Below are 18,088 nucleotides of genomic sequence, written 5' to 3'. Positions count from 1 at the left end.
TATTTTAAAAAGGTAAAATGGCATTCATGCAAGAATGAAGGCTGTGAAACCATTTATATCAAAAGTCATGTAAAACTGATGGCTTATTGGGAAAACATAACATCACAGAACTTCAGACTTATTTCTATTCTTATGCACATTAAAATTTATTTGTATGTCAAAAATTGGGCATGTAATGCAACTCTTTTATAAATGAAAGCTATGTCCTTAGAATTGTATCTGTAAATCACATTGAATCTGTTAAAAACTAATTAAAATTAAAAAATCAAAAAATGAAAGAAAGATATGTGTATATGTACTTGGGAGAAGTGATCCTCTTATAAGGTTATCTAAGATTTGAGATGGATGTTCTCATTTTATTTCATCAAAAACTAAATGAAAAAATTATTAATGAGTCAATTTTGGTTAAGAAGGTGTTACGTGATTTTATATGAAACATTTCACATGGAAAAGAGTGTAGAAAACATGCAAATTATTTACAATATCTTATACTGTGTGCATCATTCTCTCTGTATATTCCTGAATGCTTTTAATTTATATGTCTGCTGATATTCAGTTATGTTAATAAACAATTTTTCATAGAAATGTGGAAGTACATAGATTCCCATTACAGCCATGTTCATATTTGTTTAGCTCAAAAAAGGCTTTGACCTGTAATCCAGGTGCCTCTAATTACCTGTGGAAAATGATACTCAGTGCCTAGAAGAAAACAAATAGCCTCATATAAAACTAAATCTTGAAAATGGTGGTAAATACCATAGCAATAAGCACCATTACAAAGAAACATTCAGCTTAGCAATGCCATTTTTTTTTTGTTCTTAAAAGTTGACACAAAGAACAATGTTTTGTTACCTTGGTTACTGCAAATTCTATACAATATACCTTATTGGTCTCTTAAGGCAACTTGTGTACATGAGAGTGTTGCTGTGGGAGTTAGTAATACAGAGACGTTGATACATTTTTGCAGATTTCTTGGTGTGCTGTTATGAAGCAATTTTTGTGTATATTCACCAACTAAATAAAAATACACTTATGCAAACATTCTCTGCTATAAAAAACCATCCCTAAGTATACCTCTGCATATTTGTCAATTGTTCCCTAACACACAGGCCTTTTGACTTGGAAAGGAAATAACAAGAAGTTTTGTGGTCAGCATGAACTTTGAAAGTGGCTCAACATGCTTTTATCCCCAACTGTGGGATGTGAGAATTACCAGGCTGGAACTCGGAGAGAAGCAGCTTTGGAGTAATTCCCTTATTACGCTCATTGTTGGCCCTGGGAGGAGGGCAATGAGTCACCCCCATGGGACGGTGAGGAGATGGAAGTGATGAGCCATGAGAAGACTCAGAGTCTAGACTCCCCTTCCTTGCACTGCTACTGCTTCGTTGGGAGAAGAGAAACTTAGATTCTGGCTGCCCTGGCCACAGGCAGCTCCGTGTTGAGGAAGCAGCCAATGGATGAGATGGCAGTGTGAGCAGCTGTCAGTCTGTCTCCCCATCTGAGCGACACTCTGGTTGGATTTATCCCTACCAAATAAGGCAGTCAGAAGCCCGTTCCCTTTCCTGCGCTGCCTCTCTACCTCTTCATCTGCAGCCCCAGAAATGTTTGCAAGTAACCTGGTGAAGAATAACTGGGAGAAGAAACGATTAGCTGTCCTCCAGTACCTGGTCTCCCTTTCTTTCTTTGGTTACTGAATTCTGAATCATACTGACTTACTATTGTATTACTGACTGCCCTGTAAAAACATATATTATATTTAGCCTCCCTCACAGCTAGATGTGGCCATATGATCGAGTTCTGAATTATGGGACTAGACCAGAAGTGATAAATGGAACATCTGGGTCGTGTCCCTAAAGGAAAGGATTGTGCCCTTTGTTGTTTGTTTCCAACTCTTTTTCTGATGAGAATATGGCTGCTAACAGTTATCTTGAACCATAAGTTAGAAGTTATGTGTTCAAGAAGGAAGGACAAAAGAGATGTGAGTTCTTGGTAACTGTCAAGTGTCTGTTCTTGTTCTAGACTGCAAGGATTAGATTTTCACAGGAGGGAAGTAGAGTTCTAACTTAGCCAAAGCACTGTTACATTGGGTATCTCTGGTAGAGCAGTGGAGCTGTAGTGTCCTCAAAATTTACATATGATAAATCAAATTTTAATATAGAAAAAGATCACCTTGAGGTAGTGTCAAAACACAGATGCTGATTCAGCAAATGTGCTGGATAACTTATATGCCAGCATGGCTAAGCAATGGTACCCATTTTGTCACACACTGATCTAGACATTGCTATGAAGGTATGTCCTCATTGTGATTAATCTCACCAAACAGTTGACAGTAAGTAAAGAATTTACTATTGATAGTATGCGTGGACCTCTTCCAATTGACCAAATGTCTTAAGAGCAAAAAGCAAGATTTTCCAGAGAAGAAAGAATTCCATTATTTTATCTTATTTTATTTATTTATTTGAGGAAGACCTACAGAGAGAGGGAGAGACAGAGAGAAAGGTCTTCCATCCGCTGGTTTACTCTTCAAATGGCTTCAATGGTCAGAGCTGTGCCGATCCGAAGCCAAGAGCCAGAAGCTTCCTCCAGGTCTCCCATGCGGGTGCAGGGGCCCAAGCACTTGAACCATTTTCCACTGCCTTCCCAGGCCATTAGCAGAGAGCTGGATTGGAAGAGGAGCACCTTGGACTAGATCCAGCGCCTATGTGGGATGCTAGTGCTGCAGGCAAAGACCTAGCCTACTATGGCACAGTGCTGGCCCAGGAATTCCATTTTTAAAATGAGATTTATTTATTTATTTGAAAGGCAGAGTTACAGAGAGGTAAAGGCATACACACACACACACACACACACACAGAGAGAGAGAGAGAGAGAGAGAGAGAGAGAGATTGAGAGACTGATCTTCCTTCTGCTGGTTCACTCCCTAGATGGCTGCTATGTCCAGGGCTAGGCCAGGCCAAAGACAGGAACCAGGAACTTCATCCAGGTTTCCCAAGTGGGTGAGGACCAAGCATTTGGGCCATCTTCTGTTGCCTTTCCTAGGCCATGAAGGGAGATAAGTTGGAAGTGGAATAGCTAGGGCATGAATAGGCAGTGCTCGTATCAGCGTATCAGATGCTGGCTTTGTAGGTGATGACGTCCCCTGCTATACCACCATGCCACCCCAAGAATTCCAGTGTTAATTAAAATATATTTGAATGGGATGGGGGGAGGGGAGAGAGAGAGAAAGAGAGAGAGAGATGCCAGATATGCCATTTACTGGTTCATTATCCAAATGCCCATTATGGCTGGGATTAGATCAAGCTGAAGCAGTCTACTCAGTATGGTAAAATTATAGAGAAATGGTCGTTAGGAAATACAGTTTAGACTCTGACAAAACTTCCCAGGAAACCTTAGGAATGCCATTTAATGTTTAGATCACATTCCATCATCTCTGAGGTGAGAATATTGGGCTAAATGATTTCCACGATCCCCTCCAGATCTAGTCAATTCTAACTCTGTGACCTTAACCTTCCTGGTTAGAGGCTCAGGTGGGAAGGCAACATGGGGACAGAGCTGGTGGCAGGGTTGACCCCAGGAAGTGTGTAAAATTGTATGGTCACAGGTGTGGCTTCTTGGAGTGCTGGTACTGGTTTTCCATGTCTTTCTTCCGGTTAGATGTTTATTATTTAAGTTGTATGTATTGCATTAAGTTGGTGATATGTTACACCTAGAAACTCAGTGTCTAAGGAAAGAGAGTTAATTCTAATCCTTTAGATTACAAAGTAAAATCTAAGTGCGTAATCTCCTCTTTCCCCTCCCGGAAACCCATGTCTCAATGTGAAGTGCAGAACAAGCCTGATGACAAAAAACAGTCTCCTCTTGTCACTACTTTTCATATTATATACTCTACATGTGTTACTAGGAATGTACAATAAGCTTACGAAGAGGGTGCCCCATAAAGTTGGAAGTAGAATGAAAAAGCTATTTTGGTACAAAAATTTGAAATTGGTGGATAGTTTTTTTCATGATGTGTGTTTTATATGAACTTTTTTTTTTTGGCCGTGAGCCTTTTTTTTTTTTTTTTTTGACAGGCAGAGTGGACAGTAAAAGAGAGAGACAGAGAGAAAGGTCTTCCTTTTGCCATTGGTTCACCCTCCAATGGCCGCCACGGCCGGCGTGCTGCGGCCAGTGCACCACACTGATTCGAAGGCAGGAGCCAGGTGTTTCTCCTGGTCTCCCATGCGGGTGCAGGGCCCAAGCACTTGGGCCATCCTCCACTGCACTCCCTGGCCATAGCAGAGAGCTGGCCTGGAAGAGGGGCAACCAGGACAGAATCCGGCGCCCCGACTGGGACTAGAACCCGGTGTGCTGGCGCCGCTAGGCGGAGGATTAGCCTAGTGAGCCATGGCGCCAGCCTTTTATATGAACTTTTAAAAAGTCATATTTGGGAGATGATTCAAGGATTTTATTTAGCAAACTTGAGCATTCATAGAGTTTTGATATGGAAAACTTTGATGATAGTGTCATTATTATTTAAAAATAACATCCAAAAGCCATTTAAAATCATAATTTGTTCAATGGTGCTTCTATTTGAGTGCTGTGTTTTACAACACAGACAATTCTTTTGACAGTATGTCTGTACCTGTCAGTTTTTCTTTTAAAAATCTTAAATTAAAAAGTATTTTTAAAAAAATTTGGAGCCACAACCAAAATGAGGCTATAATCCTTCTGAAATGGTGAGAATCTATTTCTATCTATAATACAGAGTGTTGTGTCTTAAAATAAGCATATTTAAATGTACAATGCAGCCTTAAGTAGCCACAGAGACAATCTTTATTTAGGGATTGTGATTCTTCCACTCTTTCATTTTCCTGTTGCTCTTCAAAACATGGCATAAAAAATGGGATTACTGAATTGTACAATACGCTCGGAGACTGCTGATGGTGCTCTGAATAGCGTTGTATCAGAAGAGCAAAGACATTGTGCTCTGGGAACTATGTCTGCTCATTTGAAGCAATGTAACATTCATATATCGAATGCCTAAGATTTCCTAACTTTCATTTCATGCCTACGTAAGTGTGTGTAAGTATGTGCACATGTGCTACGTTTGTATGTGTGCTCATGTGAGTGTGTGCATGTGTGTCATGTCGAATGTTGAAAGTGGAAAGAAACCAGTCAGTTTCCCCTGGCATGTCAATTCGAATGCAGTCTAGAGCTTTCAATCATTTCCTTATTTTCTCGGTGTCAAACACAGTTTTGCCTCCTTTTCCATCTCTAACAGTATTGCCCGAGAGGCACCTTCTGATAAATATTACTCCACTTTTATATCTAAAGGGCAAGGCTGCTAAGAAAATAAAATAGCAGACAACGCAAGGCATCAAGGCACTTGACCAGAGATAGGAACCTGTTGCTGCCTCTGACTGAGTATTTTCTTTCCTGTATCTGGGGGTGGAGGCAGCAAGAAAGGTGAAGTCATGAAGATAAGACAGAACAAAAAAATCTGTGAGTATCCAAAAACCTGTACTTTTCTTTATTTGAGTCCATTTCTTTCCATTTTGAACTGTTCCTAGAAAGGACAATTACACACAAAGCTTAAAAGGGAGAGAGAGCTGGCATCAGTGGGTTCTGTTCTTCAGCTCCCATGTTAGTATTGGCCTGTTTGCCCTAAAGGAAGTTGACATAACCTTTTATGAACTATCAATTATTTATTTGAAATCCTGACATTCTCCAGTTCTCCACAAAACAAACAGCATCTTTCACAGCGTGATAGAAATCACTGTGACAGCTTGATTTGCATGTTTGATTTATAAAATTACCTTTATTAATTTTATGAAATGTCATGGGTTGACTAACTATTGAAGAAAAAGTACATCTAGCTCTCTTTGTTACATTTCCCCCATCTTGATTTTCATCTGTTGAGGAATGACAACATAGGGGAACTACTCCCAGTGGGAAGCAGGCTCTCAGAACTTTGGCTTAGCATAGCGATATGTTTTATCATAAATACACCACAGTTGTGTTGTTTTAAATTAGTCATAGTATTGTTAGCTGATTTGCACAAGGAATTAGCTTCATTTGGTGGCAGAATTGATTTTCATCCAGTCTCGACTATCTCACTCTTACTGCAGTGTTAGTCTAATCAGAATATGAGATCAACCGCCTATCTTTGGGCCTCTTTTGGACTCTGACAATATAATGGGGCTATTCTGTATTTAATTCACAGAATCTGGTATGTCTCCAACAGTTTACCAGATGGATCTCTAGTCAGTTTCTTCTCAAACTCTATATTAAATATTTATAGATCCAGATTGCAAATAGGCCCAGCTTTGCCCCAGGAGGAATGTGCACAGATCTCTGGACCTGGGCAGATCAGCTCAGTCAGTTAGGGGAAAAGAGATAAAAATCTTTCTCCTGGAAGTTCTGGAAGGAGCTTGAATAACTGCCTTCCTTGTGGTAGTGAGATCATGAGCGCTTGAGAAGCATTCTGGGCAGTAAACAGGTCACCTTGAAAATAGGAAGCTGTTGTTATTACAGAGGAAAGGGGAAGATTCCCACCAAGTTCATGAGTGTTTGGAGCCAAGATTTGTCACTCCAGGAGAAAATGTGGAATCATAACAGCACTTTTGCTTAAGTGACACACACACATGGGGAGTTGCCAGAGCAAAGTGTTAATGAGATGAGTTTGTGAAAAATTTGGAGATTTAGGAACACTTAAAATATCATTCATTGGACATATAGAGAAAGGTGTTAACAGTGAAAATGCCAAAGTTGTTCGAATCTTTGGCTGAATTAGGGTTGTGAGGTGTGGGAGGGGGTGCTGAGAATGGTCACCGAGGCAGAGAGGGGTCATGCTGCTCTCAGAGTGAGCCAGCCACCCACTGCCCGTCAAACGGGGCTTCGTTAACAGCAAACATGATGCTCACTGGGTGTAGAATTGAGAGAAAACCCTTGCGTTCAAAAGGGTGTATGGTGCTTGCAGAATAAATGCCAAGACTACAACGTTCACACTAGATATGACTTTGCAAGCTTTGGGTTTTGGATAGTTTCTCTTAAAATTTCCCAAAGACTAAGACACCAATCCAGGGAAGTGTGTTGTGCCAAATAATACCCACATGCTCAATTTGAATGCCACGAATAAATGACCAACTCCTGCCTTTCAGTGTATTCATTCCAGTAGTACCAGGAAATTTTTATAAAGATCTTATTAAAAATTTTAAATGACAGTACAAATTTGGCAATATGTGAAACCATGAATACCCTTTTCATTTGGCTAACTGCATGAATTAAATTGAGTTATATATAACCATAAATGTACTTTATGACAAATAATCTTTACTATCATAAATACTGAGCTTGATGCTTCTCCTTGAGCCAAGAAAGCTAACAGCTGCTCTTCTTGGTAACGTATCTTCTTCTATTTCCAGTTCTATTGGCTTAACTGTTTGTCACCATCATTTTATGGTATCCAGGGCACTTTATTATGGACTGCAGAAGTATAAAAGAAATGGTTTATTGACAAATTTTTGCATTTGGGAAAGTTCACCTTTTAGTAGTGGAGGAAGGGAGGGGAAACATACATGAAAACTCTTAGAAACATTTCCACAGAAAAGTGAGTTTGGCATGGCAAAGGGCATATACAGAGTGAATGAATGATTAGGAGCAGACAGAGTTAATCAGCATTTTTTCTGGATGTGTGGATGTTCCTAAAGGGTTACAAATGTAGGCTGAGCCTTAGCATTTGGCATAAGTTGGGAACAAACAAGTATTTGCTGTTGATTATGTGTAAGGTAGGCTCTCTGAAAATAGTCTTCTCTTGGGGAACAGGTTAGCCTCCCAGTTCTGGATGTTGATCAGAGCAGGTGTTAACTCCGGTTGCTGTCGTGGAATTGGTTTAAGCATCTGGGTGTGCAAGGTTAAGAGTCTTACTCAAGCACACCTACAGGCAATGCTGTATTTTGGAGAAAAGTCTGGGTGAAGCATTAGCAGTGCAACACCTTATCTGCATTGACAATGCATGATTCAGCAGGCCCAGGAACTAAGGACACCTTTGGGTGTACAGTGTTACCTTCCTGTAGATGGAGGTGAGGCAGGAGGATCTGCTATCTCTCTCTCTCCCCAGACTGGAAACTACTGCAAGGCTGGCTGCATCGTGTGGCAGCAAGGCACTTGTCCCTCCTAGAACCCGTATCTCAGGATTCCTTTCCAGCCATATTTGGGAAATGGTTTTGTGGATAAACCTCTAGCAAGCTTGCTGTGGCAGGCTGACCCTGGGTTGTGTTTGAAGCCGTTTTGCCAGTCTCTCAGAGGACATCAAACAGCAAATGAAGCTTTATTATATGGAATTTGTCTAATTTGATGTAAATTCTCAAAAATGAAGATTATGCCATCTGCCCACACTTGAGATATGTGAGGGATAATGTAAAGACACAGTTATCTATTGAAGTCTTCAGAAAGAAAAGCAATAGAAAGTATGGTCATATTTTGGAATTTGTTCTGGGGTTACTTTGGGTTTTATTTGTCTTTTCACAAGCATAGCCTCATTACCGAGGAGATTTTTGGACCTGGTTTTGAAACAGAGATGATAATTGTCTGTTAGATGGTAAGAAGGGCACTGTGGGAAGTCAGGCTTATTGTCCACAAAATCAAAATAATAAAATTCAAACAGTATTTCTTTTCTTGAGTTGTTAAAAGCCATAACTTCAAGAAAAGAACATTTTTTATTTTTCTTCATTCAGAGTTCACCAACTCAGACAGGCTGAGCCGGGTCATTACCATTCTCATCAGCTCAGATTTATATGATGCATGCATTGAAATGAACATCTGGACAGTTAGAGAATGCATTTCACTTGAAGGCCCTTCTAGCATTTTTTTTTTATATTTAGAGCACCCTTTTGGAAAACAACATTAGCAGAAAATAACATACAGCAAAAGAGAAATATTTTTTAAAGCAAAAAATTATTAGAAATGGGATTATTAAGGATTTTTATTGCCCACAATAAAGGTATAAGTAGGATCATAAAGCACCATACAGAAATAAAATCTATTGAGTATTTAAGCTTTATCTTACATCCAGAGAGTCAGTGAACTTGAACTCATATGTGACTTCCACAGCAACTAGCTGTAACCACAGTTTCCAGCTCTCTCTCAGGGCCAAGAGGAGATTTTCAGCCTGGATAAGTATTTCATAGAGACATTGGAGCCAGGTGCTTTATGTAGTAGGATTGGTGATTCAGCATGTGGCATTTCACAATGTGAGTCAGAATTAAATGAATGTCTCAGTATTATAGTTGGGGAGCTAATGGAAGGGCCACCTCTCGGATGAGTCATTCAACACAGATCCTGCTCTGGGCCACTTGCTAAAGATTGCGCAATCATTTTCACAAGCGGCTAAGAGGATAACCTTGATATTCTGCCCTTTCTAAGTTCAGATGATCAAGCTGCTCATCTCTGTTTCCCTAAAATAGATTCAAGCTACAAAACCACTGTTCATCTTCATTCATTATTTTTCTTCTGCATGTGTGCTGTGTCCTATTTATTGCATAGGAAAAATGCAATTATTATATTTTTAACTCAATATATTCTTTTATGGGCAAGCTACATTTGATATTTATAACCTGTCTTTCCTCCAAAAATATTTCAGGCAGGTTATAAAAGACACAGATATGCTAAAACTAGTCAAGCAAGGGCAAATGAATGTGATTACGGGCTATGCTAGGTCAAGAGAGAATTTATAGGCTAAAGATAGCTTCTGAAACTGAACATCAAATTTAGCTTTGAGCTTCCTGAACATTATTTTCAACACGTATCATTTTGCCTCCCCCCCCTTTTTTTTTTTATAAATGTCAGTGTCTGCATTAGAATCTTCTATTCTAGAATATAAGCTCAAGAGGGGGCTGACACCAGTGGTATATACCACACAACACACAGGTTGAGTATAGTTTATCAATCATATTATAAGTTTTATTGAGGATAAATCAGAATATAACTTGAGAGAATCTATGTAGGATGAGGCTTCAATGGAAGGGAAAAGCAATTATTGGTCTCTGTCCTCAGTGAGGTCACTAGTCAATTAGATAAAACAACTCATACACTTGAAATACATGTGTCTGTCTCTCCCCACAGACACGTGTAATGAATGTTAGTAGACTCCTCAGTGAGACTAAGAGTATGAGAAAACGCAGCTCTTAATAAATGTGTATTGGTGTTTGAGTGGTTGTAAATGAGTGGTGGGAAGCTCATTTTCAAGGGAAATATTTTGCTCCTGTAGCTGGATGCTGCCTAGCTACCCCTGGACAAGGATCAAAGAAGCAACCAGGACAGTCTCTATGAGATTAGGGTTCTGTTGGATGTCTACTCTGGGCTCCATTAACCTATGCATTATTGTATCATCTTGACATTAAAAAAAAGGAAAGAAAGAAGAAAAAAAGAATAAAAGAATGAAGAAAGAAGGGAGAGAGGGAGGAATTGGGGGGGAGTCAGGAGAGGGAAAAAGAAGGGGGAAGAACTTTTAGGCAAATTCATGAGCCTTTCATGTGAAAAATATGAAAATCATGTAAGTAATTTTTTTTTCTTTCCTAAACTTAATTATCACAACATAGTTAGATATTTGAGGTTTTTCAGAAGTAATGGTCATGTATCTCTCTCTTGTGCTTTTGGAAATAATTTTTGAAAGTAGACTAAAGCATCAGACACAGATAAGTGAATCGGTTTATTACTGTCACAGCTGAATTGAAGAGCAGTATCAGAATATCACCATGCTAGGTTCTCTATCATTTTGTCTAAGCCAGAATGGGATGACCCAACTGGGAGACTGAGTCTCTGGAGGTAACATACTTGGCAGATTTGCTGTTTGATATCCTTGTCAAATTTGGGACAAAGAGACTGATCTTCAGATCTATTCTAGAAGCTTGACCTGGCCCCGTGGTGGTCATGCCACTATGTGGGAGGACAAATCCAAAAACAGTGAAAGAGAGGACTGTACCATGTCTGGTCTTAAACACCAATTTCCATCTGTGTTGCAGGGGTCACGAAGGGTGAGGACAGAGACCAAAGACATGCCCCAAGTTGGGTGGTTGCCTAGCACTACATGTGAAGCTAAGCACACACCATGCACACACACACACACACACATGTGCTTGGGTTCTGCATGTGTGGCTACACTTGACAAACAGGAGAACAAGGAAATGAAGCTTCCTTAAACACAGGCCTTGTATATCTTTATAGCAATTTGTTTGGTATACAGTAGAAGTTCAGTGGCTATTCACTGAATGCATTACTGAAGAATTTATTAGATATTACCCATGGGTGAACTTATCTACTTTTAATTCTCTGCCACTTTATAGGGAAAATGATACTTTCTTCACATGGAACCTGAGAACCATTTATTCTAAGACCTATTTTTGTAGGACCACACCTTGCTTGAACTCCTCAGGGTATGATTGGGCTGGCTGGTGGGCTTGAAGGTTTAAAGCCAGTTTCTCTACAATCTACTTCAAGCAGAGAGTAAAGATTGGGGATCTGTGGTGAAGGGTATATGAAAGAAGATGGAAGGTGGGCAAGCCAAAGGACTGCTGTGTGTTGGAAGATGTGATTTTCCATCCCAGGACCAGCCAAATCTTCATTGAGGTCTACAATGTCCACTGATACTTTTGTATTAGTAAATATCTCATAGAAATTAGTGAAAGGGTTAGGTTCTGCCTTCTGGAATCAAGAAACTAAAATAACTTTATAGCATAAAGCTAAAATTAGATTGTGTAGGCTCCTGAAAGCATTGGTCAATATCCCTATTGATATGTCAACACAAAATCTATGAACTCCTCTAACAGTGAATTTTTCTACAGAGGCTGTTAGTGTAGCTACCTACCCTACATAAAACTAGGCTAATTCCTCAGGGGCCTGGTTAGTATGGCATTACATCAGAAAGTCAATAATAAGGCAATGAAGTTATCAGAATTTCCATTCTAAAATATGACACTTTAAACCTTCAAGCATGAATAGAAATGGAATAATATTCAAACTTTTTATCAATTTTCACAAGTTATAATGGATATTGCAATTATTTTGTGTAAATTACATTACCAATTCTAAAAGTTGCATAAATTTTTAAATTTCTGGAAGGAAAAGTGTTATAATTTGACTTGCAAATATTTTTAGCAAACAAAACAAGTTTTAGAAGTTGACAAAAATGGATATAGAATATATACAAATATAAAATGTTATTTAACAAACTAGGAGAGCTAAATCTTCAGTGATGCCTAGAGATTTGTGCATGTAAGGAAATACAAATTTAGCTATTATTGTTTGCAAACTTTGTAGCTATACACATGAATGTGTCTCTTCCTTTCCATTTGTATTGTTGACAACTTAGCATGCCTTCATTTTATCTGCCCTTTCTTATAATGGACCAACTTCTTTCTCCCTGGCCCTCAAACTCAACTCAATATCAATCTCCTAAAACACTCTCCTGTTTAAAAATGACAAGAAAAAAAATAGTATAGTGGTTCCCAATGGGTCTTCAGATACTGTATTTTTGTGATTCTTTTATGGTTCTGTATGTCCCTTTTGTCACCTTTGTTGCTCTTTCAAACTTAGCTGGAGACCAAAATCAGGTAACCCACTGTTTTATCAATATTAAAAAAATATATTTTATTTTTTGTTTGAGAGGTAAAGCTACAGACAGAGAGTGAAGAGACAGGGAGAAAGGTCTTCCATCCTCTGGTTCATTCCCCAAATGGCGGATCCAAAGTCAGAAGCCAGGAGCTTCTTCCGGGTCTCCCATATGGGAGCAGTGCCCAAGCACTTGGGTCATCTTCTACTGTTTTCCCAGGTCATAGCAGAGAGCTGGATCAGGAGAGGAGCAGCCCGGACATGAACCAGCATGCATTTGGGACCCAGGCATTGCAGGGGGAGGCTTAACCTACTATACTGCAGTGCCAGCCCTCCTGTTTTCTTTTTCTCCAGGACACTGTAGACTTTAGTTCTGATCTTTCCACCTTCAATGCTTTTGTCTAGAAGTTTCAGGGGATTCAGAATTTTTTCTGCTCTGTGGCCTGAAGAAGTCTTTATCTCTGACATCGAATAGAAAAGCAGGATATGTTTTGGCTTTGAATGTTCTGTATTAATTTTGCTTGGATTAGAGTGCACTTTAGAAAATTTTTAGCTATTTTTTCCTCATGATCTCATGGAAACTTTCTTGTTTTGTATTCTTTAATATGTTTTTGGCTTTATGATTGGGCTTTGTTTTTCAAGGAAGCTTGTAATGGTAAGTAGGCTTATATTTATCTGTCCCGAACATTATCTTACTTTTTTCTCTCCTCTACTATTCCCCCCCTCTTTCCCTACCCTTTTCCTTATTTCCTTCTTTCCTTCTCTGCTTCCTTCCTGCCTTCATCCCTTGCCTCCCCACCCCTCTTCTCTCTTTCTTTTCATATGTTCTTCATTCTGCGCATTTATTGTGTGATCACAGGAATCTCTTGATTTAGAGAGGGTATTTTATTTTTAGCCTAGTCTGTAGTATTTCCTTTTGTTTCAAATTTATTACTGTGTTCCTTAATATTCTTGCTTTGCCTTAATATTCTTGCTTTGAACATCAGTTTTATTTAATGCTGGACATTTTCTTTTTATATCATTCCATTTTCTTATTTTACATTTAAATGATCATCTTATTAAAGCCTTCATAACACAACACAACACATTGCATTTATGGATATTTTTCTTCTTTCTTTGTTTTGCTTTCTTTTTTATTTTTCTTGACTGTGAATGTTTTCCCCTAATTTTACTTATTATTTATTTATGGATTTCCCCCCTGCAATGTCTTTGAATTGGCATGCAGATTCTTTTAATATTGCGTATACAGATGGCCCAAGGCTGATAGTGCTTTGATTTATGATTTTTATACTTTATGATGGAACAAGAGCAATACACATAAAAATCATAGTTTGGGTTTTGAATTTGAATCATTTTCTGGGTAAATGATACTGTCTCACAATGTTGGCATCTGCAACTCCCAGGCAGCCTGGTGATCACGAGAGGAAGCATCCATATTGTACAGTGTGTTGTGCTGTTACGTGGTGACAGTCTGTAGTGTAGATGTAGTAAATGCATTTTAGGTTTATGGTATTTTCACCTTAGGAAGGGTTCGGCTGGATGTAACCCCATCATAAATCAAGGGGCAGCTTTACTTGATGTAAATTATTTGGTGCAAACTGGATTTGCTGATTTTGATGATAAAATGTAAGACAATTTTCTTTTAGTCCTCTCCCACCATGACGGATAACTGTTTTAGTTGCCTCTCCTTTGGGCTTGTAGTTTGAATGTGGGTGATGAAATGGAGCTAAACAGTGATTGAGTCAAACAGCTTAAATCATGTTTTCCTCTACACAGTAGGGCTTGAATTCGACTCAAATTCCAATTCATTATGAATCTCTGCAACCTTAACTGTAGCCATTTCTCCCTTCATTTTCTCCTCTTATTCTCCCTCGCAGGAACTATACCCACTACATTTCAGTTGGAAGAAGAAAAACCCAAAAGTACAATTTCAGTTTGCTTCTCCAAGTGGCAGTGTTGGTGAAAACAGCATATTATTGACTCAGCATTATTGCTTCTAAAATGCCATTGAAGGCTTACAGGACAGCTGAGTTGTACACTCACTATTTTATCCTAGAATACTTTGTTGTTTCATTTTGCATTCTTTACTTGTCAATGTTTATTATGTTCAGTTGTGCACCTTGCAGTTGTTTATCTTCTTTTTAGTTGCTGCCAGTCATGACATACTTTATTTGGAAAATTTCCTTAAGTTTGTTCATTTGGGAAGACAGAATAGAAAATGGAAATGATGTGAAATGGCTGCATTCTTCCATTTACCATCTTTTCCAAAGTTTTAGCATTCAACTTATACTTTTCCCCCCTCTATGTTTATTTACAGATGTGCTTATTTTTGAAATTTCAGCTGAAACTACTGCTTGGACAAGTTTTATAATTTGATACCTGTTGAATGAAGTGATTTTTCTTTCTCACTTATTCTGTGTTCCAATTTTGAATGTAAGCTCTATTCTTAGATTCAGGAGTGATTATGTAAGTGTGTGTCCAGTCTGCCCATATGGCTTATTGTTTTGCTAAATTTGATCATTGGGGCCTCTTATTCATGTTTTAAAAATCCTACAGTTTTTCACTTGCTGCTTTCATATGCTGATTTCATATCATGCTTCATATTCATTATATTGTAAAGGTTTTTCCATTACTCAGTGAACAAATAGAAATTGAAATGTTGTATAGAGACAGGAGATGAGGTTTTATTTAATTAAACAAAAATAGTGCTCTAGACCTTGCATTGAAAGGCAGAGGGGAGGAATTATGGAAAGCCGTACTGGTAAGAAGAATGCTAAGGGATCATTTAGAAAGACATAACAAACAAGATTAAGATCAAAATATTTCTTTTGAATGATGTTAGTAAACGCAGAACATCAGTAGAGCTAGTTCCTTTTTATTGCGTGGCTCATAAAAAAATGTTAGGCTGCCACGATTTTCTAACTTTGTAGCCCTGGTTTGATTTAGACACCCTTGTTGTCAGCACTGGCCTTCTGTATTAAACATAAGCATTACAGGTGGCTACAGTCAGGTTCTAAACCTTCCATAGCATGTTTGGTTGGCGTAGCAAGAGCCTGGCTCACCAGCTGGTGGGAGGGGACAAGAGGAGAGGGTCTCTTTAGGTAACAACATACACTTTGAGTTTGGCGAATAATGATGATGGAATTGGTGTGCATTATGTTACTTGTGCTTTTTCCTTCGTTTCCCTGATGTTTAACATGGTTGAACATGAGTTTTTCCTGTGGCATAACTGGTTACATTTTCCACTGAGCCTTGTTAGCTCTTGTTTTTGAAGGGGGAAAAAAAAACACTAAGAAATATGCAAAGTCCCCTTGAGTGAATAATCTGAATTATAGAGAGAACCCACTGCCGTCTTTCTCAGCGGTGATTTTCCATCTGAGTGGCTCCTGGGTAGTTAGTGCATGAAGCTGTGTTGGTGCTGGCTGGGTGCAAATTGCTTTCCTCTGAAGATGCCTGCTTTGTACCATTACCTGCCTACAGCAGAGCAGGGGCCCGCCAGTAGAGAAGTCTCTTTCACCAAATACCAAACAAATTAACCTTTTAGTGTGTTCCTAGGAACCTCTCACGACAAGGACCACTCCAGTGACATCACTGATGGCAAAGGTTAGCCGAAAAGTAAAATGAAATCATCTGGCCAGGCGGGCCCTGCGGGAGAATCAAGCCTTGTAATTAGATTGAAGGCTCCTAGGAAACGCAGCCCTGTTGCAGGAAGAGCATTTGCAGAAGCTAATTGGGGTAAGCTTTTGCATCAGCGCCGGTGCACCGCATCACTTACAGCCTTGGAGATAGCTGTAATGATGTATGAAGATTGAGTCAGTCCCTAATTTTAGCAACCTAGCCTAAGCACGATTTACATGACAAACATGCGGTGGTCTGATCTGTGACTGCAGACACCGGAAAGATCCCACTTTTCAGACTGGTTGGGATGCGAAGGGGGAGCGGGATGAGAGTTGCAGGATTAGGGCAGCTCCTTGCCGGCAGATGCGGAGTGCTGTGGTGGTGGCTCTGCCCTTGGATCTGTTGTCCTGGCCTTGTCCTCTAGTGGTTGTGGTGTCTCCTGTGTCCTTTGCCCTCCCACTTTTGTGTTCTTACGGTGTGGAGTCTGTAGCTGAACCTAGTCATTGTTCTACATGATTTCTGTACTGAATTAGCCAGAGAGAGAGAGAGAGAGAGAGAGAGATCCAGTTATAAGGAAATTGAGATCACCAACTTCCTAGCTGTAAGAACTCAAACCAGAAACAAACTGAGTTTGGTGGAATGAGAAAGTAAGCAGAGGGGCTGGCGCTGTGGCGCAGTAGGTTAATCCTCCGTCTATGGTGCTGGCATCCCACGTGGGCGCTGGTTCTAGCCCTGGGTGCTTCTCTTCCAATCCAGCTCTCTGCTGTGGCCTGGGAAAGCAGTAGAAGATGGCCCAAGTGCTTGGGCCTCTGCACTCACATGGGAAACCGGGAAGAAGCACCTGGCTCCTGGCTTTGGATCAATGCAGCTCCAACCGTTGTGGCCACTGAGGAGTGAACCAACGAACGGAAGACCTTTCTGTTTCTCCCTCTCACTGTCTGTAACTCTACCTCTCAAATAAAATCTTTATAAAAAAAAGAGAGAGGGTAAGCAGAGACTAAACATCTTGTCTCATACATGTCTGACTTTATCTTCAGACCATACTTCACCTCTGATACACGTAGTTCTATTCGGGCACTTCCAGCAACACACCATCTGAGGACTTGGTGTTTCAGGACGACAGAGCACCGTGGCGATTTAGCATGTAGGACCTGCCACTCACTGCCTGTGTGACGAAGGCACAGTGCTTATACTTTCTGAACCTCCAGTTCTCCATCTATAAGAAGAACTTGGCAGAACCATCTCTAACACTTGAGCGGTTAGGTATTAGCTTTGGCAAAACAGGTAAGGGAGAGGATATGTGTGAGTTGTTATTTACTTTGGTAGTCAGATGATAACAACACTTACAAAACCAGAACAGACTTTTACATGAACGGTTCATATGCCAAGTAGGGTGCTAAGCACTTTGGATAGTGAGGTTATGGAAAATGAACTCCAGACTGCTCTATGCTCACTGCATAAGAGAGGAAACTGAGGCATTTGGGTACTGTCACAAATCTAGGAACACAATAATGGTTCTTCAAAAAATCAGACAGAAGCCTCATAAAAGGCTCAGCTCATGAAACTGTGCGTAATGATACTGAGTCATTCATTTTCGGCACATCACTATAGCTATCCTAAACCCAACCCCTCCCCTTCAGTGCACATTAAATCTGTTTATTTCCCATATCTGGATTCCTTTTTACATTCTGCACTAGCTAATCTCTGGTCCTATTTCAAATCAGAATCTGGATATTATTTACCATCTGCCTCTACGGGATGCACTTGCCAAGTCCCTTAATTTGCTATAATTGGCAGGTTTTCAGTGTACATAATTTATATAAAAAAAGCTACCCTGAAAAAGAAGATTAATTAAACCGTTTCTTCTGGGTCTCTAAAAGTGTAG

General features: G+C 39.6%; 1 long non-coding RNA gene across 1 annotated transcript; it reads left to right on the top strand.

The window, feature by feature from the left end:
• The first annotated feature begins 13,110 nt into the window (after positions 1–13,110).
• LOC149126446 (uncharacterized) lies at positions 13,111–17,193 on the top strand. The gene is made up of 3 exons (XR_016233395.1): positions 13,111–13,240; positions 16,141–16,320; positions 16,960–17,193. It is a non-coding gene; the product is annotated as an uncharacterized LOC149126446 (long non-coding RNA).
• Positions 17,194–18,088: the final 895 nt, after the last annotated feature.

Source organism: Oryctolagus cuniculus, chromosome 5 (genome assembly GCF_051225735.1).
Source record: "Oryctolagus cuniculus isolate XC-2025 breed Fujian yellow rabbit chromosome 5, ASM5122573v1, whole genome shotgun sequence".
In the NCBI taxonomy this organism is placed as follows: Eukaryota; Metazoa; Chordata; class Mammalia; order Lagomorpha; family Leporidae; genus Oryctolagus; species Oryctolagus cuniculus.
Note: the sequence above shows the minus strand (reverse complement) of the source record. Positions and strands in the feature narration are given on the sequence as shown.